General features: G+C 32.9%; 1 long non-coding RNA gene across 1 annotated transcript; it reads right to left on the reverse strand.

Annotated features, from left to right (window-relative positions):
- Positions 1-3445: 3445 nt before the first annotated feature.
- Positions 3446-6263, reverse strand: LOC102668996 (uncharacterized). The gene is made up of 4 exons (XR_418794.3): positions 5048-6263; positions 4235-4373; positions 3884-4163; positions 3446-3706 (listed from the first exon to the last, which is right to left on the reverse strand). It is a non-coding gene; the product is annotated as an uncharacterized lncRNA (long non-coding RNA).
- Positions 6264-18058: the final 11795 nt, after the last annotated feature.

Consider the following 18058-nt stretch of genomic DNA (forward strand, 5'->3'; position numbering starts at 1 on the left):
CTTAGTCAAAGCTAAAATTAATTTCATTGAAATCTTATTACAAATATTTCCTAAATGCATATTTATATTTATAGTAACACTAGTAAGAAGGCTCAAACAACTACAAACTCCAACAAAAGAAAACATCACTAGAAACATAAGAAGTCCAATAAAGGCCCAAATTAGGCTCAAATTACTTAAATTTCTATTTATGGCTCCAGTTTAAGGGCATTGCTATGTGCACCTAGTGAAATTATTGGTACACCCAGCAATTTCACGATTTTCCCATTTTGCCCTTCCATTTCAAAAATATGTTTTATGAATAAATTTAAAATTAATGGCTCAAGCAATAGTTAAATCTATGACTTTCAGGTTATTAGCAAGATGTTTTAACCAATTGAGCTAATAGCCCAATTATGTTATAAAATAAATAATGTTGTTATATATAACACTAAAAATTTCTAATGTATATTTAATGCGCATGTAAATTTAAATAATAAATTTTGTGACAATTAATTTTGATATAAATCATGAATTATTTAATCTGTATATTTTTTTATAAATTAAAAAATATTTACTATTAAAAAATATTAATTTATTAAAAAATTTAAAAATAAACACTTGCGGATCACATAATCCATATGAATTTAACTCATACGGACTCATACGAATTACGTGATCCGTATGCATCATACGAATTAACTCATACGGATTACGTATGGACTATGTAATCTGTATAAGTCATACAAATTATGTAATCCGTATGAGTTAATTTGTATGACTCATACGAATTATGTGATCTGTAAGTGTTTTTTTTTATTTTTTAATAAATGATTTTTTTAATAGTAAATATTTTTTTATTTATAAAAAAATATATAGATTAAATAATTTGTATGAGCTATATCAAAATTAATTGTCACAAAATTTATTATTTAAATTTACATGCACATTAAATATACATTAGAAATTTTTAGTGTTATATATAGAAACATTATTTATTTTATAACATAATTGGACTATTAACTTAGTTGGTTAGAGCGTCGTGCTACAGAAGGACAAAATGGGACCAACAATTTTACTAGATGCATGTAGCAATGCCGCCAATTTAAACTCCTCCTGTAGCTTTCTCTGTCCTTCATCATAAGCTTTTCAAAATTTTTTGCATTTAAATCATTGAGAATTGGTCTAGCTTATTAGTGAAATTATTTGTATAAAAGGTTATAAGAATTTATTTGATTTTATAGCTTTTGCAATTTTAGTTATATGAAAATTTGTAAGCAATGGGATTAGTTGTAATCCTAAAATACTTACCAAGTTTAAATCCAAGTTTTAACATATTGTGGATTTGTTAACCTACACACTTATTTTTTTGGTATTGGTGCATTAGTAAGTTATATATTGAAATTATCTTAAAGTATATCAATGATATAACTTGTTAACACACTCAAATGAAAAGATGTATATGTTAGCAAATGTTTGTGGATTTACTAACCTACATGCATGCATTAACAAATTACAGCTAGAGATTATTTGATATCCTAAATTTATTATAAACTCTTAAATATTTTATTTCCAAACATGTGTGGATCAATTGACACAAGTTTATTTTCTATTAAATATTGGAAAGAAAGTTTTATCACTTACAATAATGACAGTGAAGTCGAGTAAAAAATAATAATTTAAAAGTTTCAAGTGAAAAAAAATTGACAAGCTGCATAATTTAAAAATAAAGTAACTTGATTAGTTCAAAATTTTGAGGGCTCAATATTACACACAACCCAGACTAAACGAAACAAAGAATTCGATCAAATTTAAAAGTTTAGAATAACTATCATTTAATCCCTTGTAATTTGTGCTAATATTTGTTTCTTAACGGCTTTGGACCAAAGCATCAACATCTAAAGAGTGGGAGGTTAGTCAATGGATTGCATTTTCGTAACAGGTGTCATTGGTAGGAGATTTTTGGTTTAGGATTGTTGAACATGTTGTGATGCGTCAAGAAACGTCGCCCATCTTGCCAAATTCATTTAGACTTACACTTGACTCCTTCACAACCATTGTCTCCCTCGAATCATGTTTCTTAACAATGAATCTCCATTGAATTGTGACTCTAACATCAAGTCGCTCCAAACAATAGCATGGCTATTACCATGATGAGCTTCTCTATTTTATTTTTATTTCTCCTTTTGTTTTTGTTTTTGGTTTTATTTATTCTAGATTATATTTTACTTGTCATGTTAGACTGATAAATTGCAAGAAGATCAACAAATTTTGTGTCCTCTGGACTATTTTTTGATTAAAACCAAAATGAAAGAATTGAAACTAAAAATATATATTTTTCTTACGTCATCTCCAATGTACAACACCTATCGCTACTCTAAAGGCTCTTAAATCACTACAAATGAGTTTCCTCTGCAAGCCTCCATCCATGACCCTCGAGTAGCCACCAATACTTCATTAGGTTTTGTTGACCACGACTACGTTGCGACGAAATTACCCCTATAGCTAGCTAAGGTCACATTTCCTTGTATGTCGAAAAAAAAATGAAAGACTAAATAAATTACAATTTTAGATATTTTAATACTAGCCGATAAATTTTTAAAATACTTTAACAATATGTTAAATTAATATGTTAAATTAGTAGTTTAAACTAATAGATGTGGTTAATTCCTGCATGACCGCTGGTGACCTCAAATTAATGCACCCTACTGGGGCCCCTAGTTTTTTTTAATTTTTTTTCTTGTGTAAGTATTATTATATCATTCTTTGTGGGAGGAAATGAAAATTATGCTTTTATTAAATTCAAAGTACTTACTTTTTACTATATTTTTTCTTAAACTAAATTTAGGCCTAATTATATTTTTACTTCATATAACATGTTTATGTATAATTTTAGTCCCTCAATTTTTAACTAATTAAATTTCTTTTTTTAAAAAAATTAAGCTTATTTGATTATTTCATCAAAAAAATTCTACCTAGGAGAATCAAATTCTTAATATATCCAAATATATTTGTGGGATTTATGATGAATTTGAGATATAAATGAAAAATAATTTTAATGGACATAACGGTGGAAAGGGTGATGTCTGTCGACTCCAGAACACAATTTGTAAGATAACCACAGCAAGAGGAGAAGCATAGTACGTATAACATGTTAACAAAGCTACCACCATCAAAACCGCTAGACCAAGCTCTTTCTAAGGAGATGAAGGGAGAGTGACCTACAAAGGAGGAGAAAGTAAATTTCTTATTGTATTCTTTATTTGTGTTGAAATGGCCAAAAACTTCATACATAAATTTGCATAAATAATTCTTGTGTCCCACCATATAAAATTTCCATATCAACAGAGATTTATAATCAGAATCAATATCTTCAGTTTCAAACGCTCAACAATGTAGCAGCATCCTAAAAACTAGAAGAAATTTGATCTGCAAATTAGGAATAGAATTTAACGACATTCCCTTCTATCAAACATCTTTCTATGATGTTTCGTGCCTCTTAAACATAGTCCTGCTGAACTAATATTTTAATAATTAAGTTACAAATGAATCGGGAGAGCAACCACTTACCTCCATCGAGTAAAACATCTTCTCGGCTTCCTCTAATCTCCCAGATTCAGACAGTGCCTCCATAAAGCATTGTAAGTGTAATTGTCCGGATTCAAGCCAGATCTTGACATTGAATCAAAAAGCTTTTTAGCTTTCTCAACTTTATTCATCAATCATCCTACAGAATATTTGAATCAAAGCATTAAAGGAGTAGGTGTCAGGGCTTGTTCCTAGTTATTGCTCAAGAAATAGTCACTAAGCAACTACAAAGAACATTTATACTTAACATTATAAAAGGTGGATGGTAAGAGACATATCAGACAGGCATGCCTCTTGCTGTTAGACATAAAATTACCTGTATAGAAGGATTAAAACCAACTTGCATTATGATTGAAATCCAAAATCCCTTGTAACGACAGTCGATGTGACAATGCTTTTTTTGCTAGTGCTGCCGTAACCTTTCCAAAAGTGTTAATCAATGTCTTATTGAACTAGGATGGCAAGTCACGTCATGACCACCTCAACTCAAATATTGCCTATTAAAGCTTTCAGGGTCCATATAGCTATTATATTTGCAACAAAATTGAGAAAGGAGTTGAATCATTCAGCCAATTAAGAAACCTGCCATACTCAATCTGCAATGAACAAAAGAAAGGTTACATTGATAACCCTCGCACTGAAAATTTTAGTAATGTCACAATGTCACCTCCAGTTCAGCAGATTTCATGTTTAAAATAATATCGTGATTCAACATAGAGCTTGGCTGCATGATTTCACTGAAACGCTCTCTGGGAAATTAGAAGTCCTTTTATGCCAAGCTTCTTTATTGCAGAAGATTAATGTCCCTAAACACATAATAGAATGCAAACATTAACTCTAGAAGTAGCTACCGCCCACATGCTTCCCTCTCACAACAAATAAGTGAATAACTTCTAATAACAAGAGTGCCTTCACCAAAGAGTAAAAAATATAAAACAAATACTAGTTTTGTAAATGTGGTCTTAGAAGATGAAGATTCATTATATGCATATGCTTCAAGGGTAATTCATTTGCTAGAACTTCAAAAGCAAGCTGCATCTAGACTCAGTGACTAGTTCTACTCAATAAAATGTGTTTGACAATGATATTTGATAGGATCAATATGAACAGGGAATACATGAACGGAATAATAGGAAAACATCTGAGAATGTGTCTAGGTCATAAATATATTAATTTTGTAAGAATTTATGGTTGAAATTAGTGTCAAAATTTACCATTTGGGTCAAATGGCAGAAGAAACTAAAATAATATAATCTGAGTATAATGCTTTATTTTCCTTTAATATTCATTCACGGTTTCCTAGTGGATTTTCAGGATCATAGGGCTGCAATTGTTTGCTATTATGGGGAAAGTTGTATGGGACCAGTTGAAAGTAAGGGGGAAAAGTGAAAAAGGAGGACGAGAGAGAAATAGTATATTTTATTGATTAAGTGAAATGTCTATGATATACACCCGTAATAATTGTAATAAAACTACTAACATCATAAGAGACTGCCAGGGGCCCATGGCCACAAAACTTAGATATCTCAGGTTGTCCTGTCATGAGACTGCCACCAAATTCGTGTTCTTCCACACGCAGGATGGGTAGCTATGCAAGATGGAGCTCTGGTTGTCATTAGCTGACCCAGCCTCCACAATTCGACCGCAGTGCTTGTAAAGAGATCGATGTTACTCCATTAATGGAGACAATGATGGAAAAAGGCATTTTCTGCTGATTCCAGAAAAACAGCACAATTTGTAAGTTAACCACAGCAACAGTTGAAGCATGGTATAACATGTTAACCAAGCTGCCACCATCCAAACCGCTAAGGATGATGATGATGAAAGGAGAGTGATCAACTAATAAGGAGAAAGTAAATTTCTAATTGTATTCTTTATTTTTGTGTTGAAATGGGGAAAATTACATGCATACATGTGCATAAATAATCCGTGTCCCACCATATAACAAGATCTCAATATCAACAGAACTTTATAATCTAGCATACCTGTACCCTGAACCGATATCTTCACTTTCAAAACCTCAATAATGTAGCATCATCCTAAAAATTAGCAGACAACTAGTCTACAAATTAGGAATAGAATTCAAAGATATTCCCTTCTGTCTGCACCTTCCTATGATGTTTTAAGCCGCTTCAACGTAGTCCTGTAGAATCAATATTTTGATAATTAGGTTACATATATATGAGTCGGGAGAGCAACCATTTGCCTCCATCGAGTAAAACATCTTGTTGGCTTCCTCTAATCTCCCAGATGCAGACAGTGCCTCTATAAAAGCACTGTAAGTGTAATTAATTGTCTGGATTCAAGCCAGATCTTGGCATTGAATCAAAAAGCTTATTGGCTTTCTCAACTTTATTCATCCTACAGAAGATTTGAATCAAAGCATTATAGGAGTAGGTATCAGGGCTTATTCCTTCCTTTTGCATTCTTCTTAAAAGTTTCACTGACCTTGCAACATCCCTGATGGTGGATAAAGATCGAATCAAGATATTGTAAATGGCAGCATTTGGATTGATGCCCCACTCAATCATCTCAGTAAAGCATTCAAAAGCTTCCTCAGTCCTCTTTATTCGACAGAGTCCATCAATTATTGAGCTAAAAGTGAAGATATCAGGTTTAAGTCCATTTTCTAAAAGCATCTCCAGTAGCTTCCGAACCTTATCTATTGCTCCATCCTTGTGATATGAACACGGAAACAGGATGGATCGTTTTGAAGTTTTGACTTAGAAATTGACTTAGTTTTCTTTTAGAGAAATATATTTATGTCACACTCAAAAAATATGTGAGAAGTTGAGTGATAAGTCATAATCGTTGTCTTACTAAGATCATATTCAGCTTTTTACCTAAGAACCAAGAGAAGGTCTTACAAAAAGGAAAAAACTCAAACTTTCTTTGAGACTCACATCTGTCTTAAAGCTACAAAGTTCATATTATTTATTGGCTAGATTTCCTTCTAAATATCCCACTAGGAATTAATTCCCCTAATGCCGTTTATCTCCTCCTTCTCAATTAATTACCCTTAATTACTGTGTGCTAGGAATGGAGCAAAAATTATATTAAACATATAATATAATCAGTATCTAAACATATTTATTGATCAAGAAATTATAAAAAAATATTTATTATATAAATTATATGAGAATGTAAAAAAATAATGGATAAAACAATTTTTATTTCTTAATATAAATATTTTATTTTAAGTTTTTTAACTAATATTTTTAAGACACTAGTTAGTATTTGTAAAAGAAAATTAAATTAGGTTGAAGGAATATGAAATTGTTTTCTTTCCTTTTTTATAATAAATTTTAAACTTTAGGTGATTATATGTATCCCCTTTCTCAGCACATACGCACCAAAATGATATATACTTAATTAGGAGATTATTTCATCCCTTACCGAGATGACATACAAAAAAATACTTGACTCTTGACTAAGGATAACACAATATAGTTGTGTATCAGTTTTATAAATCATGAATATTATTTTAATTTTAAAATTTAATATGAATATTATTCTATTACATCTATTTAATGATGTTAGTTTTATAAATTATCACTTTTTTCATTTATATATTAATTTTGTTGATCTTTGTCAAACAACATATATGATGCGCTGTCAAATGGCATAAATGTTATAAAATTATCACTCTTTTTCTTGACATTTGGCGTTATAGTTTTTTATTTATATTTAATTACTTGAAATTAAATTTTAAAGTGTCAATAAAACTGTAAAAAAATGTTAGACTAAAAATGTGTGTAGATAAAACTTAAAAAAAAAAGTAATGATAGTTAGATAGTTAATACTATTATTGTAAATACATAATTAATACTTTTCATTTTTTATTGTCTTTTTTATTACCTCATCATCTATCATATTTACATTTTTATTTTCTTTTTCTTTTTCTATATGTCAACTCACATATATGCTGCCGTGTTTATTTATAATTGAAAAAGGCCAAATATTTAGTACAATGTTTCATCTCAATCAATCTTAACCAATTATAAAATGTTGGAAATATATAGATAATGATTTTTAAACTTTTTTCTTTCTCTTTTACTGTCAGGTTCATAGTTAGTCTGTCTTGGGTGATCACTTACACTTATGTTTTATTGTTCAAGTTAGTTGAGGTTTTTTATTGTACTCGTTTGAGATTTGTTATACTAAATGTGTTAAGTATATATTTGATTGTGGTTATGTTATTTATATTCCATACTTTGAGTTTAGAAAATCAAATATTATATGTATGCCACGAAAGAATCTGTCTGAAATAACCATGAGAAATTTGCGACGAAAGAAACTGTCTGAAATAAGCATGGGAAAAAGAAGATGTCTGAAATTTCCCACGGAATCTTTCCGATGAAAATCCCATCAGAAATTTCCGACAAACAGAAAAAAAATTCGTCGATTTTTATTTCCTACGACCATTTTTCTGATGGATTTTTGTCTGTCGGAAATGTCCAATTAGCGACGTATTTGTAGTGTTACCGATAGATTTTTACCGTCGGAAAAACGCTATTTTTTGTAGTGTTCATACTATTTATAGGCTAGATTTCCTTCTAAACATCCCACTAGGAATTAATTCCCACTTAGAATTAAAATTCTCACTAACATTAAATATCCACTAGTAATAAAATCCCACTAACCACTATAATTAAACTTGGGAAGCCTAAAAACATAAAAACTAACCTAAAAGATGTCAACAACCATCTGAACTTATTACATGAAAATTAAAGGAAAATTAGAAAATAGGCCTTAATTAGTTCTTTAGACCAAAAGCTATGTAATCCATCCAAATAAACTCCAGCACATAGTTGCATCTTGAGTATAAACTCGTTGATTCATTGTGCTCTTCAAATTATTGTCTTTAAGTTTGCTAAATTTATCTTCAAGTTGTACAAATGAGATAATTCTTGGTTTGGGCACTTGCATGACTAAGCTTTTGAAAGGTTTCTTAGTTCTTTTCGGTCTTGCTTTGGTTATTGGGTCTTTCATCCATTGCAAAAGATATTTGAAGTTATTGGACCCTTGCTGGATCATATCATTCCCTCCCTCTTTAAAAAGATTCATCCTCGAATCGAGTTCATCATCTACATGAAACAAAGTAAAGTCAACATTAATAAAAGTGACATTGATTTGATACTTAGCATGAAACTGAAGGTTATAAGAAGTGAAGTCAACATCAATAAAAGTGACATTGACTTGATACTTAACATGAAACTGAAGGCTATAAGCAGTATCATTGATCTTTTCTACCACTTGAAAGGACAATGTCCCTTGGTTGCAACATCAAGTGTCTTTGAAAACTCAAGTTGATATTCATTCAATGCTTTGATTTCCTCCTTTTGAAACAATTCTTCAAATTCTTTCACAAGATGATCATGACAATCAGACAATGGGTTAGAATAAAAATAGGAGCAATCATATTTCTCTTTATCTTTTTTCACTCTTTTTTCAATTATTTCTCTTTTTCTCGTCTCTTTTTATTTCATTTCTTTCTCTTGAACATCTTTTTCTCTCATTTCATTTTCTTTTTCCCTTAACTGAAATATGTGAATGTTTTTGTTTGTCTCCCTCTGATATCCTTGGATTTTGTTCTTTGTTTCATTTTGCCCAGGAGTGCAAAAGGCTAAGTATGGGGGGTTTTGATGTGCCATCATTTTCTTCTATTTTCTAAACCCTTTTTGCACCATTTTAATTATTGATTGGTCTTAATTGTCAATTAATTAGGCAGTTTTATTATTTGGGCCCATTCAGCTAATTTGATGTTTTAATCTAATTTCAGGAATTAATGAAGCATTGGGCTTGAATCTAACATTGGGCTTGAATCTAGAATTGGGCTTGGACTTGAAGAGGGCAGACTAATTTATTCTATAAAATTAGATCTTATCTTATCTAGATATTATTTAGATTTGATCTCAGCTAGATATTATTTCATCTAGATCTTATCTTATCTTATCTTATCTAGATTTGATTTGATTTTACTTATGGGCTTGGATTTAAAACATATTTGTAAGCTTTGGGGCTGAAAAAAAACTATATAACAGCACCAAGGTTCTAGTTTAGGGACCCCCTCTCTCCCTCGCGGGAGACTCCCTCTCTCTCTCCTCTCTCTCTTCTATTTTTCGTTTTTAGTTTTAGTCTCTCTTCTCTTTCTCTTTTATTTTCGTTTTTTTTCAATTCCAGTTCAGACTTTTAGTTTTATCAATAAAATTTCATTCTCTATTTGATTAATGGAAGGCTAAGTCCGCAGCGTTGTTTTCCCTTGAGGATCAAGCACAGTTCTCTTTGAGGTTCTATTATTACTGTTAAATTCTGTTTAGTTTTTCCTCTTCACTAATTACTTTGAATTTGTTGCTTTTAATTCATGCATGCTTAGTGCTTGATTAATTGTCTCTGCGCTTAATTTACGTTCATGCTTAATGATCGTTTATGAGTAATTGGTGTATGTGATGCTTAATCACATAATGAATGCCTTATGTTGAATTTCGCTTAGTAATTTAATTTAGGGTTGGATTAAGTGGTTAAACTGATAAAGGATAAACTCTCGTAACCTAGGATAAGAGACTTGCTTGTGAATCAAGGGGAAGCAACGTGTTTTAATTCTGATATTTTCTAATTCACATATATTCGCTGTTTAATTTACAAAAGCAAACAACCCCCCCCCCCCCATCGTTACTGTTACTGTTACTGCAAGTATATTATGAACATTTGGCTTGTCACTGCTCGTTGGGAAACGACCTAGGATCACTTCCTAGTTACTACATTTTAATGTTTATTTGATTCGGGTACGGCCTCGATCAAGAACACAAAAGACATTCAAGTTCCCTACTTCTAGTTAGATGAATGGATGTAGTGAGTTTAGCACTAGTAAAGATACCCTCCCTCTTTTGTTTGGTCCTCTAACCTAACATTTCATCTCTTTCATTAGCTCTTCTTTTTCTCCATTCTTCTATATGTCTCCTTTGACATTCTCTTGGAACATACCTCTTTCTCATCAAGGTCTTCATCACCAACCATGTTGCCACTGGGGTTTCATTGAATCTCTTTCTATATTACTTTTCCTGATCCTACCAAATTAGAGCATGATCTTTAAACTCTAGAGTTGCTACCTTAACCTTTTCTACTTCACTATATTGGCAGCATGCAAATACTTGCTCTATTTTCATCTCTCACTTTAAGTATGCCTTCGAATCACTCATTCCTTTGAAACTTGGAACCTTATCCTTCAAAACCTCTAACTCTTTCCATGTTTTTGTATGTCTCCAATTTCGAAGACATTTATATTCATCAGACCAAGTATGTGAAAGAATTGTTAAAGAAATTCAACATGAGTGATGCAAAAGAGATAAAGACTCTTATGCATCCCACCGCACATCTTGGATTGGACGAGGAATCAACGAAGATGGGCAGGTCTCAATATAGAGCAATGATTGGCTCCCTGCTCTATCATACTACATTTAGGCTTGATATAATGTTTATTGTTTGCTTACATGCAAAATTACAAAAGGAACCAAGGGAATTTCATTTAACTGTAGTTAAACGCATATTCAGATATTTACTTGGAACTCCTAACCTTGGTCTTATGTTTAAAAGAAGAGAAAGTTCTAGGCTCACGAGCTATTGCAATACGGACTATGTTGGTGATAAAGTCGACAAAAAAAGTACAAGTGGAAGCTATCACTTTATAGGTGGCAACATAGCCACTTGGATATGCAAGAGGCAGAGATCAACTGCATTGTCCATTGTTGAAGCGGAATACATGTCAACAGCAAACTATTGTGCTCAACTCCTATGGATAAATAACCAACTTGAAGACTATAGTGTTGTGAGAGGAAAATTCCTATCTATTGTGATCATAAAGCTATTATAAGTCTTTTGAAAAACCCAACATTGCATTCTAGAGCAAAGCATATAGAAATTAAACATCATTTTACAAGAGATCATGTTCAAAGTGGATTTACAGTTTGTACCCACTGATGATCAGCTTGCTAATATTTTTACAAAGCCATTAATTGATGCTTAGAGATTCCCTCTAGCCTTCATTCACAATAATCCCTCATCTATCATCCCCATCTATGAAGTTATTTTCTATCAGCTAAAGCACCCACCTGGATGTGTTATGACTATGTGCACACTCTTTTTAAGGCCTTTACAGCTCTATCATCATATGCAATTGTTCATTTGTTTCCTTCACAATGGACTCCTTCAGTGCAACTAACTATTGTTAAGATGCCTCCCTATTGGCTAGCACTTGGAACTCAGCAACGAGTTGGACCTTCCACTGAGGTGACCCCCTCTCAATCTTGGCATAGTATAAAGAAGTTGAAGGACAAGAAGAACTCCCAAGGCAGTATCTCTTAGAAACTGTTTGGAAAGCAATGAAGGACCCTTTGCAAGAAGTGGAACCTCCCAAGATACAGTTTCAAAAGAAGGTACACTTGTGGATGTCCATTACAAAATTGCTGTCAGTGCATCCTGTAGATATAATATACATGAATGATGTACTTGTGTGATCAAGACATAACGTACCCTCCTGGTTTGCACATCTCTAGGGCAACTGGCTTCAAGATGGTTACTGATAGAGTCTGTCCATGTCTACCAGTATGGGATGCTACCAAGAAAAAAGGCTTTAGGTTGTACTACAAGGAACAAATGCCTTTGAAGCAGATAAAGGTAGAGATTGTGAACCACCTCCACACTTGGAGCCCAATGTTTTACGGAAAGAAGCTGATACGCACTCTAGACACTCATGACATAAGGACCTTTTGTAGTTAGATCATGTGGATGGACTCTCAAAAAGCCTCCACCACTGGCTAAGATGGAAGTGATAATGTTGTACATTGAGACATTGTTCAAGTGTTACAATCCGCTAGGAAGTATCACTTTGATGATGCTTGCATCTGCTTTACCAGAGATGATGACACTTACTCCTTCATCCAATGTCTTCTCAAACTTCCCACCATTCATTATGAGGAAACCTACAACTTGAAGAAGATGACAGAAGCTTAGATGATAGCCCATGTGACTTAGCTCCATGAGGCTCAATAGAAAAAGAGAGTTAAAGAAGATGTTGATGCTGCTGCTATTGTTGAGAAAGAAGTTGTTACTATTGCTAAGAAGGAAGTTGTTGTCGTTGTCCAAGCTGAAGCATCTACTAAAGTTACGGGATGATACCATTATGCATGGGGTCATCATTGATCTCATAAACACTGGTGTCATGGATGAGACTGGTGAAGTTTCTAATGCAACTATGGCTGATGAAGTTGGACCCCACATTCAAGATCTTGCATCCAAGTAGTCTATAACATCAAATGAGGCCACTTCTGAAGATAAGGGCAAACATGATGTTGTTATTGTATATTCAACAAGTTCTGGCCCCATTTCTCTCAACTATGCATAATCTGCCACCATTACTCGTGATCAAGTTCAAGATATGATCAACCAAGCAGTGAAGTCCATTGCAAAACATCAACGACAGGAGAATGAGCAATTCTGCCTCTCTATACAAAATATCATTACCACCCAACTTTCCAACCCTGATGTTGTCCTTTTATAGAACATGCAACATGCTCAAATGCCAATGCTTGGAGCTATTGATTTTTTGGCACTTACACCTGCACATGTACCTCAACCACCCTCCATACTTGCCTCTCTTGAACCTCTACCACAACCCTTGGCTTCAATACCACCACCAACTACATCCTCTACACCATCCTCTCAACCTCCTCCACCACTGCCATCTCAAGACTGGCGATGATGTTCTTCAATTTTCTATCTTCGAACCCTTTTTGCTTATGACAAAAGGGGGAGAACTAGAAATTTTGATTGTCATGAAAAACGTTTTAGTTAATAAACGCAGTCTTGAGGTATTTCCATATATATTCTCCTTTACGTGTTATCTATTATATTCCGTTGTTATATTCATCATATTTGGTATATGTCATTTTCTTGCCATGCTTGAACTTAGGGGGAGTTTAATCGCATTGCATTCTCATTTCTCTCTTAAAACTCTATTTATAATTAATCAAAATTTATATTGTTTGTCAACATCAAAAAGGGGGAGATTGTTAAGTCTAAATGACCACACATCTCATCCAACTTAGATTTTGATGTATAACAATAAGTATAAAATACTGATATTTTAATGAGTTTTGACAAGTGGACAGGATTATTATGCTAAAGGATTTTACAACATCAAATATCATCCACAACTATAATGTGTATGCTTTGTTTTAACCTAACATCCAACATGTTATATTCAGTTAATGTCCACTCTTGTACATATCAGTCTAACACACTATTATAAGGTAAACTCATGAGTCTAGTCTCAAAGATTGAGTATCATGAAAAGGGAAGTGCACATGTACTATTTTATTCAAATTCTATTTTTCTCTCTTACATTTGAATATCTAATGCTTGAATTTAGGAAAAAGATAGTATAGAAGATAACAGAAGGCTTCTATGGAATATTCCCTTGAAGGTCGCTTTCAAAGCAAGCAAAAAGCATATGGTGTTGTATGTATTTTGGATAAAATCCTTGCCATTCAGAGCTTGACATGTCGCCTCATTCTTCTATGTTAGACAATAGTCCTTTCAAGATAACGACAGAGTCCCATAACAGATATTTCACTGAAGTCTATAAAAGGATGTCTTCCTTAATGAAGTAACTGACGAAAAACATGAAAAAGATAGAACAACAGCGCAAGAAAAATACTTAAAGCGAAACTTTGCTAAAAACACTAGACGATATACATTGTTTATCCTTTGCAAAGCAAAGTAGCTCTGTGTTTGTGCATAACTGTATATTTACTCTTTAAGTGTTAAGGATACTTGTATTCATTCAAACATTTGTTTGTGAAAACCAGGAGTGGCTTGATGTTAAAAAATACTTGGGTTCTTAGATTTAGGGGGAGTCTAAGAAGATATCATAAGTGGTGTTAAGAATACTTGTAAAGCCAAGAGTGGCAAGTTAGAATACTTGTTTTGTAATCAATTTTGATTAGTGGAACCCTTTACTAGTGAGTAAAGAAGAACTAGACGTAGCTCAAGTTGAGTGAACTAGTATAAACCAAGTGTTTCCACTTCTCTCCATAAAGGTTTATTGAGTATTCTTATAATATTTTCTAACATCACTTTACACCAAGTGTTTATTTGAAAAACTATTTTAAGAACCTTTTATCTGTCATTGAACGACCTTATTGTTCTTCATTGCATATATGTTTTATCCTCAGTGGACAACCAGAGTTTTACACAGTATTATCTTTATCATTCTTCATATTGCGAAAAGTTTATATCTTTGATATATACACTATTCAAGCTCCCCCCCCCCCCCGTCTTTAGTATGTTTCTTGCATTTTCAAGAGGGAGCTTCCCTTACAAGACCTTCAGCCTTTTATAGGAGATGATTATTCATACTAGAAGGATTGTATGAAGATGTACATCAAGTCCACACAATACTAGTTAACGCAAATCATCATGCATAGAGATATACCCATTGCGAGACCCGAGGCAAAATGGACTCAAGATGACTTCAACATCATGGAACTCAACACAAAATCAAGATACACTTTAACATGTGCTTTGACAAGAAATGAATACAACAAAATTTGTAGGCGAAAAAAAAAACAAAGAACTTTGAGACTAATTACGCGTTAACTATGAAGGAACAAAAGATTTCAGACTAAGAAAAGTTGTCACTCTAATGAGACACTACAAAAACTTCTCCATGAAGAAATGAGAATCTATTGATGACATGTTTAGGAGTTTGCAAGTTCTCCTAAATGGTCTTAAATTTATTGTGTTTTCATAAACTTTTATTCCTTTTTGAGTAATAAATAGTATTATGATATAAGTTCAAAATGAAGTATTGTTTTGAGCTCAAAACAAAAATGCAAGCAGCTCTTGAAGAAAGAGTTTTTCATAATTCAAAGCTCTATTTTTACAAATTGTTTAGTTGAAAGGACTTTGATAAAAATAAAAAAGGGTTAAATTTTAAGAGTTTTTGTCAAAAGATTTTTCGGCCTTAGTTATTAAAAACTAGTAAATAGAGTGCGTATTAAAATCAGTGCAAAAAGAGTGAGGAAGAAGATGATGCACAATGATTTTTATATTGGTTCACCCTCAACCTTGGGCTACATTTAGTCCTTATTCTTCAAGATGATATTTCACTAACAGAAATAACTACTCCTGGACCAGCAAACAATTAGATTTCAACAACCTGCCAACCACCCCATTGGACTTCACGCTTAGCCATAGCTAGACCAGCTATCTTATTGGTTACAACCTTTTCCTGCCACTTGCTAAACTTTCAACAGTATATGGTCTCTGTGTTTTGAATGCACAAATAAAAATTTCTCCTCACAAGAGAGTTTCCACTCAGGAAATTACAATATCTCACTTCTATCTTAGATTTATCTTAGTTTACAAGCTTTTACAAAAGTGGGTCACTCTCTATTGAGAGGGTTGAAGCAATAATTCCATATTTCTCACACAGATAACTTGTCTCAAGTTTCTATCACTTGGAATGCTTCAACTTAACTTCAAGATGCTCCTTGTTGACCTCTTAAAGCTCTAAAGAAGATCATTGAAGTGTATCTAACTCAATCAACATACTTATAGAGGAAGAAGACATAGATGACAGTTGTCATATCATGACAACTACAAGGTCATTCTAAGGTTCTCATTTTGTGGAACCTTTCCAATGAGCATTCTAAAGTTACATTAGAATGGAATTTCTGATGTTAGCTAAGAAATGATCCATACTAGCAGTATATCATTTTGATGAAGTTCAACTGATATGACTTTCTGAAGTAGCACAACTTCATCAATCTTAACACATCTTCAAGCACAAAGCATTCTGAAGTAGATTGATTCATAAAAAAATAAAGTGAAGGTATAGATGTTGGTGTGTTAGCATTCTATCCAAGGTTAGACTGCAATGTGTTCTGTCCAAGGTTAGACTGCATAAAATCTTCTATCTTTAATTTTGTTGTTCTTCATCAGATCTTTTCATGGGCAGATTCATCTTTCAATTGGATTGCATCTTCTAATGCAACTAGCATTTACTTTCTAATGTGCCCTCAATGTGTGTGGTATCATATGGAAAGTGAGATGTTGTCAACTTCAGTCTTCTGATGTTCCATTTGCATATGTAGCCACACATGGAAGAATTGTTGTTGTATTCCAGGTGCATTCTTAACCATTTTGAACTTCATTCTGAAGTTCAATCCTCAAAGTCAATTTCTTCATCATTCTGATGTAGACTTTGATACAACTTCATTCTAATGTTGGATGCTCTCATTGTAGCCTTTGATGTGTCTTTTATGTAAGGCCTTGTTGTCTTGTACTTTACTAAAACTAAGTACTCAAAAGGAAGCATTCTTCATCATACAGATGAGCTACAAGGAATCTTCTAACTTATTTACTCTTGACACATATTTTGAGATAACCTTTCTAAGCATCATTTTGTGCAACTCAGAATGCATGAACATATCTTCTTTTTAATAAGTTTAACACTGAAAAACTTGAGCAGAATGTTAGTCATCACATAAAACCCATCATCCTTGAAATTTTCATTACTAATGGTTTGTCATAATTAAAACTAGAGATATGGATTCAAAAACTTTTACAAAGGTTTAAATCAATCTAAATAGACAACTTTCCCAAGGTGAGGGAACATAAAACAACAACCATTTGATAAGATAGAAACATCAAAACCTTATCTTGGGATGAGCTGTTGTGAGTTCATGTGGTTTATATCCAAAATAGAGATCATCTACCTCACAAAGATTCTATAGCCCTTAATTTTGGAGAAACAAGCTCCAGAAGAAAAGAAAAGAATAGCTCCACCAAAGCTCTCAAAGTTTAGATGGTTGAATCTGAAGCATTAGACGATAGCATTGATGGATCAATAGATGATGAAGTGGCCATCATGTCAAGGAAGTTCAAATAGATGCAGACTAAGAAAGGAAAATTTCACCACTCCTTAAAAAAAGACATAAGATTCAAGAAGAATCATAAGGAGGACAGTAATGGGATCTGTTAGACAAATGGCCTCAGTTATCTTAAGAAGGGGGGGGGTTGAATTAAGATACAAAGACTATTTCCCAATTAAAATTTCACTTTCTCTTTTTGGATTAACAATGCACCCTTAACATGAATTACTCAAAAGACAATTCAAAATAAACTTCTTTAAAGCAAAAGATAAATAGCAATAAATAAAAGAAGTTTAAGGGAAGAGAGAAATGCAAACTTGATTTATACTGGTTCGACCACTTCCCGTGCCTACGTCCAGTCCTCAAGCAACCCACTTGAGATTTTTCACTCTCTTTGTAAAACTCCTTTTACAAAGTCTGAACCACACAGGGACAACCCTTCCCTTGTGTTCAGGAATCCTTTACAACAAGAGACCCTCAGTCTCTTAATCCCTTTTTAGAAGTAAGAAGAAGAGAAGAAGAAATCTCTCTTGAAAGAGATAGATTGTACAATGAAG

The sequence above is a fragment of the Glycine max genome, chromosome 16 (genome assembly GCF_000004515.6).
Source record: "Glycine max cultivar Williams 82 chromosome 16, Glycine_max_v4.0, whole genome shotgun sequence".
Taxonomy (NCBI): Eukaryota; Viridiplantae; Streptophyta; class Magnoliopsida; order Fabales; family Fabaceae; genus Glycine; species Glycine max.